The sequence below is a fragment of the Ranitomeya variabilis genome, chromosome 3 (genome assembly GCF_051348905.1).
Source record: "Ranitomeya variabilis isolate aRanVar5 chromosome 3, aRanVar5.hap1, whole genome shotgun sequence".
NCBI lineage: Eukaryota > Metazoa > Chordata > Amphibia > Anura > Dendrobatidae > Ranitomeya > Ranitomeya variabilis.
The window spans coordinates 659,315,639-659,323,851 of record NC_135234.1 but is presented as its reverse complement, the minus strand read 5'-3'; the positions used below and the strand labels follow the sequence as shown (position 1 = coordinate 659,323,851).

General features: G+C 46.3%; 1 protein-coding gene across 2 annotated transcripts in view; it reads left to right on the top strand.

Moving 5' to 3' along the window:
- Positions 1-5,363: 5,363 nt before the first annotated feature.
- GALNT6 (polypeptide N-acetylgalactosaminyltransferase 6) overlaps positions 5,364-8,213 on the top strand; it is a 72,424-nt gene continuing 69,574 nt past the window's right edge. The window contains exon 1 of one of the 2 annotated variants that reach the window (XM_077297830.1): positions 5,364-5,608. The gene's annotated coding sequence lies outside the window, so the exon portion shown is untranslated. The remainder of the gene's footprint in view (positions 5,609-8,213) is intronic. The other variant, XM_077297831.1, reaches the window with a different exon arrangement.

Here is an 8,213-nt window from a genome sequence, read left to right as displayed (position 1 = left end):
CACTTTTGATTAACTCCTGAACCTGGAGATGCAGTACTGCAGAAGGGTCATTATCTAGGGTCTGCGCGTCAGCCTCAATGGGGGTCTGGGGAAAGGACGCCGCCTCCTGGTGGTATGCAATTGCTGGGTGCCTAGGGGGCGCTATGCCGCTGGGATTTGGTTCATGCAGCACCCTGATGGCCCTATCTTTAAAGTGTGCAAAGTCCAGGCCAGGGTTTTGTAGGGCCATGATGCACAGCTATGTCCTTTGGGTGTTGGACATGAGCCCGTCAATAAACTGCTCAGTTAGCAATCTATCCTCGTCTTGCACGCACGCTGTCAGTGTTAACCTGCTTAATGGCCCCCAGCACCTCCTGAAGATTAAGGGCATAATCCCATATACTGTCCTGCACCCTTTGTTTGCACCCAAAGAATCTAATTGTTATCTCTGCTGCAGTGCGGGTGTCAAAGGTGTCCTTCAGCCAGGCCAAGATTTGCTTGACAGTTCTTTTATCAGTGTCTGGCCAGGACTTTACCTCCCTCTGGGCCGCACCAGTTAACTGGCCAGTGAGGATGCTGACTTTTTGACTCTCAGACAGGGCTACACTTCAAACAAACTACATAGTCGCTCCTTGAAATCGCTCAGGGTGTGCGACTCCCCTGAGTATTGCGGTAACCAGGCTGCTCCCGGTATGTACGGCATTGATAGTGGCATTATGGGAGCTGCAGCAGCCGCATCTCCACCCAGGTTGGACATTTTCTTCCCCCCAGTGAACCTTAGCTAGATTCTGTGTTTCTGCCGGCTTATCTGCAGCGCCCCAGAGTCCTGGTCGTTGCAGTAATGTTGCTCTTCCACTAGGGGGAGTGATATTACGTCTGGAGGCAATAAAGGAGATCTTCTGTCCAGGTATCACAAACCACACACAACACACTTCACACTCCAGGCCGCCAGGGGGAGCTACGCTTCTATCTATTAGGGCACTCCTCACAGTTAGGTAAAACTGGTGGTTTGGTTAGGAAGTTAGTCAGAACCCGACGAAGTTTGGCAGAAGCTGGCTGGAGTGCGGTCTGAGGAGGACGAGGGTCCACAGAGCTGCGCCTGCCCCACGTGCGGCAGCATCCTAAGAGAGAGACATCAGAAGAGAAGTGTTTTGCAGTGAGTGAGAAACGAAGTCATAGCAAAAGAAGAGGAAAACCAGAAGGAGTTCTGCCCTGTAAAAGGCTGCCTCCTTCTGAGGCGCAAGAATCCCGGTAGCCCGAACACCGAGGGAGTAAGGATCTCTACGCTTTACTTCAGAGACTGGCAGGACAGTTAATTCCACGTTAGCTGCCCGACCTTATACCCAGGAGGCACGGTGGCAACTTGTAGGGGCCGGGACGTCGTAGGGTCCCTATAAAAAGCTTCAGGCCACCAGTCATACGGGTTTTGTCCTATCCTATCCATCAGGGGGACAGAGAGAAAGAGACTTAACATCTCCAATAGTTGTGAGGACCTTACCGTGAAGCTCAGCAGGGAGGTACTACAACACACAGGCGCTAGAGGAAGGCTATTGAATTCCACCTGGATAAGGGGACTCTGGATTTGCCTTCAGACCGGCCAGACTCTGCCTGCCCTGTGAGCTGGTACCCTGGACTGTGGACACTGAAGCCTTCAGTAAAGGTAAAGAGACTGCAACCTTGTGTTCTTGTTATTCACTGCGCCTTACATCAACCACCATCACCATCTACACTAAGGGAAGCCCTGGGGATATACTTCACCTGTGGGAAGGTATACCATCTAGCTGCCATTACATCACCCCAGCGGACCCCTAAGCAGCGTCGGTCACCCTGACCGAATACCACAGGTGGCGTCACGAACATTATCCCTTTAAAGACCTTCCCCCCATTTTATCTACGGATGTTCCTAGGGCCATGGACCGGATCAGCCACCGTGACATCCCGCTAAGAACCGAAGGACCCGGTACCGAGTACCCCATTGCCCTTACGTGGGGGCGCTCCATATCAGTCTGCTGCTCTGTAGGCGGGATGAATCGAGCGCACAGGGGGTTCCGGGTCAGGGCCTCCTGCTTCACGCATGCCGCGCTGTGTGATAATTATACCAAACAATTCAACAAAGTTTATACCACACAGGACCCGGTGGTACCAGGCTGCGAAATCCTGTTCGTGACGCCAAACTGACACACCCACCAGGGCCGGGGGGTACTCGGAACTGGGCCGGACAGTTCTTTGGGGGGGGGTCACGGGGCCGTGAACCGGCTCCGTGGCCCTGGCTGTGTCATAAAATGGGGGATAGTTATATGGGATTGAGTCATGACGCCGCCCATGGTGGCAAAGATGCAAAGATGGTACGGCTCCCCACAGGTCCCAGGGCAAATATGTTTGGCTGTTCAGGTGGTGGTGAACACTGGGGTGCAGAGAATAAGTAAGGGACATAGAGAACTGCAGTTTTCTTTACCTTTTACTTCTTGGTAGATGAAAATGCAATCCAGGGTACCAGTTACAGATGACAGAAGGAGTCCGGATAGCCTGGGGGCATTCAGGGGGTCCACCCTGCCAGGTGGGGTTGGGAACCTTCTTGCTGCGCTCTCTTTTTGGGTCCCTGCTGCCTGTAGCTATGCTGCGGCCCTCTCCTGTGTGTTGGTTTTAACCTGTATGGCAGACAGCGTGAGCCTATCACGGGCACTGCCTTTTCACTAGCAGCCCCAGGCTCTTGGTCTGCTGCAGTGCCTCCGGGCGTTCGGTGTGGCCAGGGAGCTTGCAGTCCCCTGCCCTCCAGATTTGGCTGTTGGGGCGTACAGCCCCCGCACAGAGGGCAGAGCTTCCTACCACATATGTTCCTAATCTCACAGAGCAAAACCCTTAATAAAACTCTAATAATATCTCTTTATTAACAATTATTTAAAATTAGTGCATGCAAAACCGTCACCAAGATAAACACTTGAAAAATATTTTTCAAGTGTTTATCTTGGTGACGGTTTTGCATGCACTAATTTTAAATAATTGTTAATAAAGAGATTTTTTTTAGAGTTTTTTAAGGGTTTTGCTCTGTGAGATTAGTAAATTGTTAACTCCCTTATTATTGTTTTTTCTGTGAGACCCTACCACACATGTTCCTCTCAGTGAAACATGACGGTGGCCATTTTAATGCTATCACGATTACCAGGGCCAGACTGGCCATCTGGCAATTCTGGCAAATGCCAGAAGGTAAAAAAAAAAAAATTCCAGAAGGACCTGCCTGGTCGTGGGCTGCCTTGTCTGCTACGTTGTTAGCAGAATCGGTGTTCTCAAGACACTCATACTGTTAAGAGTTGTCTCTGACTCCGTCACTTACCCCAGCAGCCACAGGTATCATTAGAAGTTTTGGTTGTGTAGAAAATCTTGCTTTCCTCCATCCAGGGTAATATTAGTTATATATCCACATCTGGTTCATGGTGACAGGGACAACATGGGCCTGTGTAATTTCAAATGCCAGGGCTGAATTTTAGCTCCAGTCCGTACCTGCCGATTACCTCCCTAGACAAAACAATTGAGATTTGCTAATCGAATGTATTTAGGATATTATTTATAATGACATTTCCATCAATTGTTTAGTTTTTCTATTCCCAGAGAACCCCTTTAATGAATTTGACGCATCGTACTCCAGCAAGCCCTTCATTGCGACTCTTGTGTGTGAACCTAGCCTTAAGGTACCTTCACACGAAGCGACGCTGCAGCGATAGCGACAACGATGTCGATCGCTGCAGCGTCGCTGTTTGGTCGCTGGAGAGCTGTCACACAGACCGCTCTCCAGCGATCAACTATGCCGAGGTCCCCTGGTAACCAGGGTAAACATCGGGTAACTAAGCGCAGGGCCGCGCTTAGTAACCCGATGTTTACCCTGGTTACCAGCGTAAAATCTAAAAAAAACAAACAGCACATACTTACATTCACGTCCCCCTGCGTCCACTTCCTGACTGACTGAGCGCCGTACAGTGAGAGCAGAGCGGTGACGTCACCGCTGTGCTGCTTTCACTTTCACTTTGCGGCGCTGAGTCAGAGGAGGAAGCAGACTGCAGGGGACGCAATGTGAGTATGTGCTGTTTGTTTTTTTTACATTTTACGCTAGTAACCAGGGTAAACATCGGGTAACTAAGCGCGGCCCTGCGCTTAGTAACCCGATGTTTACCCTGGTTACCAGTGTAAAATATCGCTGGTATCGTTGCTTTTGCTTTCAAACACAACGATACACAGCGATCGGACGACCAAATAAAGTTCTGGACTTTATTCAGCGACCAGCGACATCACAGCAGGATCCTGATCGCTGCTGCGTGTCAAACGAAACGATATCGCTAGCGAGGACGCTGCAACGTCACGGATTGCTAGCGATATCGTTATAATGTCGTTTCGTGTGAAGGTACCTTTAAATTGTTTTAGTGATTTCAGCCATATAATCACAGGTGTTTTTTGGAGCGTCCCCTGGTTATTGCAGGCTTGTATGTGAGATGTGATAGTAGTAAGGTTCTAGGTATTCAGATCAATGACAGCACTGTATAATCCTTGTGCTGTGAATATATAAATTATTATTGCCAAGTGTAGAGACTGTTTGGAATTCTGTGTTTTATCTGATGTGTGCTCTTATGATGCTGAAAAAAACCCAGAAACCGAATATGCCCAGAACTTCATCATTACACAGCAAGTCTTAGGCCGGGGTCACCCTTGCGAGTGCAATGCGAGAAACTCGTGCACCAATACCCGACACTGCCGCCGGCACTCGGGACCGGAGCTTGTGGCTGCATAGAAATACCTGCAGCCTTAAGCTAAGTTCGCTCTAGGCATTTTTGCAGCTTTTTTATGCAAATTTCAGCTATGTTTTACAGTACCAGCAAAATCTATGAGATTTCAGAAATCTCATGCACACATTGATTTTTTTTGTCGTGAGTATTTTGTGCTTTGCCTGGTATTTTGGACAATAGAGCATGTCACATCTTTCAGCGTTTTTCACCAATTGACATGAATGGGTGGTAAAAAAAAAGTGTTGAAAATCCACAACAAAAGCACAGGTATCATGCTTTGTTGCGTTTTTTTGTGCCAAAACCTGATTCTATAGGACTTTTTTTTTCAACATTAAACTTTATCAGCATGTACAAGAGACAAATTTAGCGTGACAAAACCGCAGCAAGAAAAAAAGAGGGAAACCACTGAAAAACTGCCTAGTGTGAACTTACCCTTAGTATTCCTGTACACAGTAAATGAGGTGAGGTGACCCTTCAGCCAGACACGGGCAGAGGAGCAGTGACACACGTCTGTGGCATGTCCCAGTCACTAGTGAGGCCGGCTCTAGGACCGGGAGGAGCTGTCCTGCCTCCCACTAGGATACACCTGTTCGGCAGCCTCTCCCTCCTCCTGTGCAGGTAATGCTTTGTCTCCTGCCTCCTTGTAGCCTGTCTTTCTCTCAGGTCCTCCTCCTGAGCTGCTGCTGCTGGCTGCACCCTCCTTCTTACTAGCAGCAGATCATTTCCTGAATGATTTAAGTCTGGTTAAAGATCTGAAGCAGCATTACAAGTAACTGTCAGCTCACAAGTCTTCTGCTCCAGCCATCCTGGGGGCTGCCAGTGCTGCCCCCCCAGTGCCAAGCACCTCAGGACAAAAGGTAAGCTGACCCCCAGCCAGTGCCCTGTGCCAGACACATTGTGCTGTTGCTTCTTTGGTGACTTTGAACTTAATAGCTTGTAACAGAAGGGTACAATGTGCATGTCTTAGGGAACAGCTCATAATATACTGACCTGCCTATGGAAACTATACAGCTTACAGTCTGGAAAGTAGTGTGGCGCTTACATCTGCTCTTAAGAAATGAACCATCATTAATTAGAAATCTACAGAAACTTCTATAAAGTTTTGTGACACCCTTTTATTTTTTTTATATATTTAGTTTCTTAGATTGAGTGTATACTTGTGTACATATTATTATTTTTTTTTTTAATTTATTTATTTTTTTGCATTTATCTGCCAAAGACGATCTGCTTTTGTATGTGTGTATACTTTTGCCGGTCAGTGTAGAAAATTTCCAATATCATTTCATACCATATGAAAACCGTCTATTGCGGAGGATAGTGTGTATAGTCACTAAGTGTCATGCGTTCTTAGAGGCAGATTTACAGCGACGAACTTTACATTTTTCAATAATTATTATTTCAACTACGCATTACACTGAACTGTTACCTGTAACTGGTGGGAATTACTAATGATTTTTTTTATCCCCATTATTTCCTAACTGTGAGCTACTGAAATGTAGGGATATATTATCATCGATGTCAATATTATGGTAAATTTGTATAATAACGTTAATCTTTATTAATGGATAAATGTTCATTCTAAGTTATATATAAGTCTGACTCACGTCTTGGGGTTACCATACAATGCATAGTAACTGTAGAAACTGTGCTATGCTTTTATCCGGTTCACACCCAAATGGGTTTTTCGTCCTTCTGACGTGGAACTTTTTTTTTTCTTTTTTCGTTTAGTGGCTACCGCACCAGTTTTTCTAGAGTATCAATCTACCCTCCTTCCTATTATGACGCATATCAATCCATCAGATGATCTGAACTGATAGTCTCCACTACATTTCCTTTTAAAAAAAAAAGAAAAAAAAGTGAATGAAAATAAATTATATATATATATATATAATCTCTTTCATCTAACCAGGGGGCAACTAATATGGTCACCAGGAAAACTCGCTCTGGGATTGACAACAAAGTCTTCTAGGGCCCTTAACGAAATACCGTATATAGAGAATATCTCAATCTCTGACCACTGAATTGTCATTCTCAAATTTTATATAGAAACTGTATCAACTGAATCAGAGCAGATTTAGGCTGTGTGCACACGTTGCAGATTTTGCTGCGGGTCCGCAGCAGCTTTCCATGCGTTTACAATACCATGTAAATCTATGGAAAACGCAATCCACAGTGCCCATGCTGCGGAGGAAACGCTGCGGGTTACATTCCGCAGCATGTCAATTTTTTGTGCGGATTCCGCTGCGGTTTACACCTGCTCCTCTATAGGAATCTGCAGGTGGAATCCGCACAAATTCCGCATAAAAACCGCGGTAAATCCGCAGGTAAAACGCAGTGCCTTTTACCTGCGTATTTCTGAAATCTGCTGCGGAAAAATCCGCAGCCCTAAAAAATACGTGTGCACATAGCCCTAGTTGTTCCCAGAAACTGATAAAACTGATAAAACTAGTACAATTACAAGTTCAATTAACTCTGGTCTTAAAGGGAACCTGTCAGCTGATACATGCTGCCTGCGGATTACGCAGCATGTATCAGGCACTGGCTGAATAGACTCTGAAAATCTGCAGCATTTATTTAATAATAATAATAATAATCTTTATATAGCACTAACATATTCCGCAGCGCTTTACAGACGTTATCATCGCTGTCCCCAATGGGGCTCACAATCTAAATTCCCTATCAGTATGTCTTTTGGAATGTGGGAGGAAACCGGAGTGCCCGGAGGAAACCCACGCAAACACAGAGAGAACATACAAACTCTTTGCAGATGTTGTCCTTGGTGGGATTTGAACCCAGGACCCCAGCGCTGCAAGGCTGCAGTTTATTACTCACTTATATAGCACCATTTATTCCGCAGCGCTCTACAGTTTGCACACATTATCATCGCTGTCCCCATTGAGGCTCACAATCTACACTGTGTTCCAAATTATTATGCAAATAATATTTCCTCATATTTTCTCTAAATTACCTATCTGAATTGCAGTCATTGTTATTTTCCAGTCGTCAATCTCCCCATGATTCCAGCCCAAAACATTACTCCACCTCCTCCTTGTTGGCGCCTTAGGCCAGTCTCACACGTCCAGATAATTCCGGTACCGGAGAAAACGGTTATCCGTGTCTGTGTGCTCACGTAGACTATCCGCGTGGGATCCGTGTGATGTCCGTGAGAACGTTTTTAAGGTCTGTGTGCTGTACGTGTGTCCGTGTATTGCAACAATTTTTACAATTTTAACCCTATGACAGGAAAAACGCACACGGATGGCGCACAGACAGCATCCGTGTGCTGTACATGTTTACACGGACCCATTGACTTTAATGAGTCCGTGTGATCCGTGCGCTCCCACGAACACTGACATGTCTCCGTGTTTTGCAAACGGACACACGGTCCGCAAAAAAATCACTGACATCTGCAGAGACACATTGATTTTAATGGGTCTACGTGAGTCAGTGTCTCCGGTACGT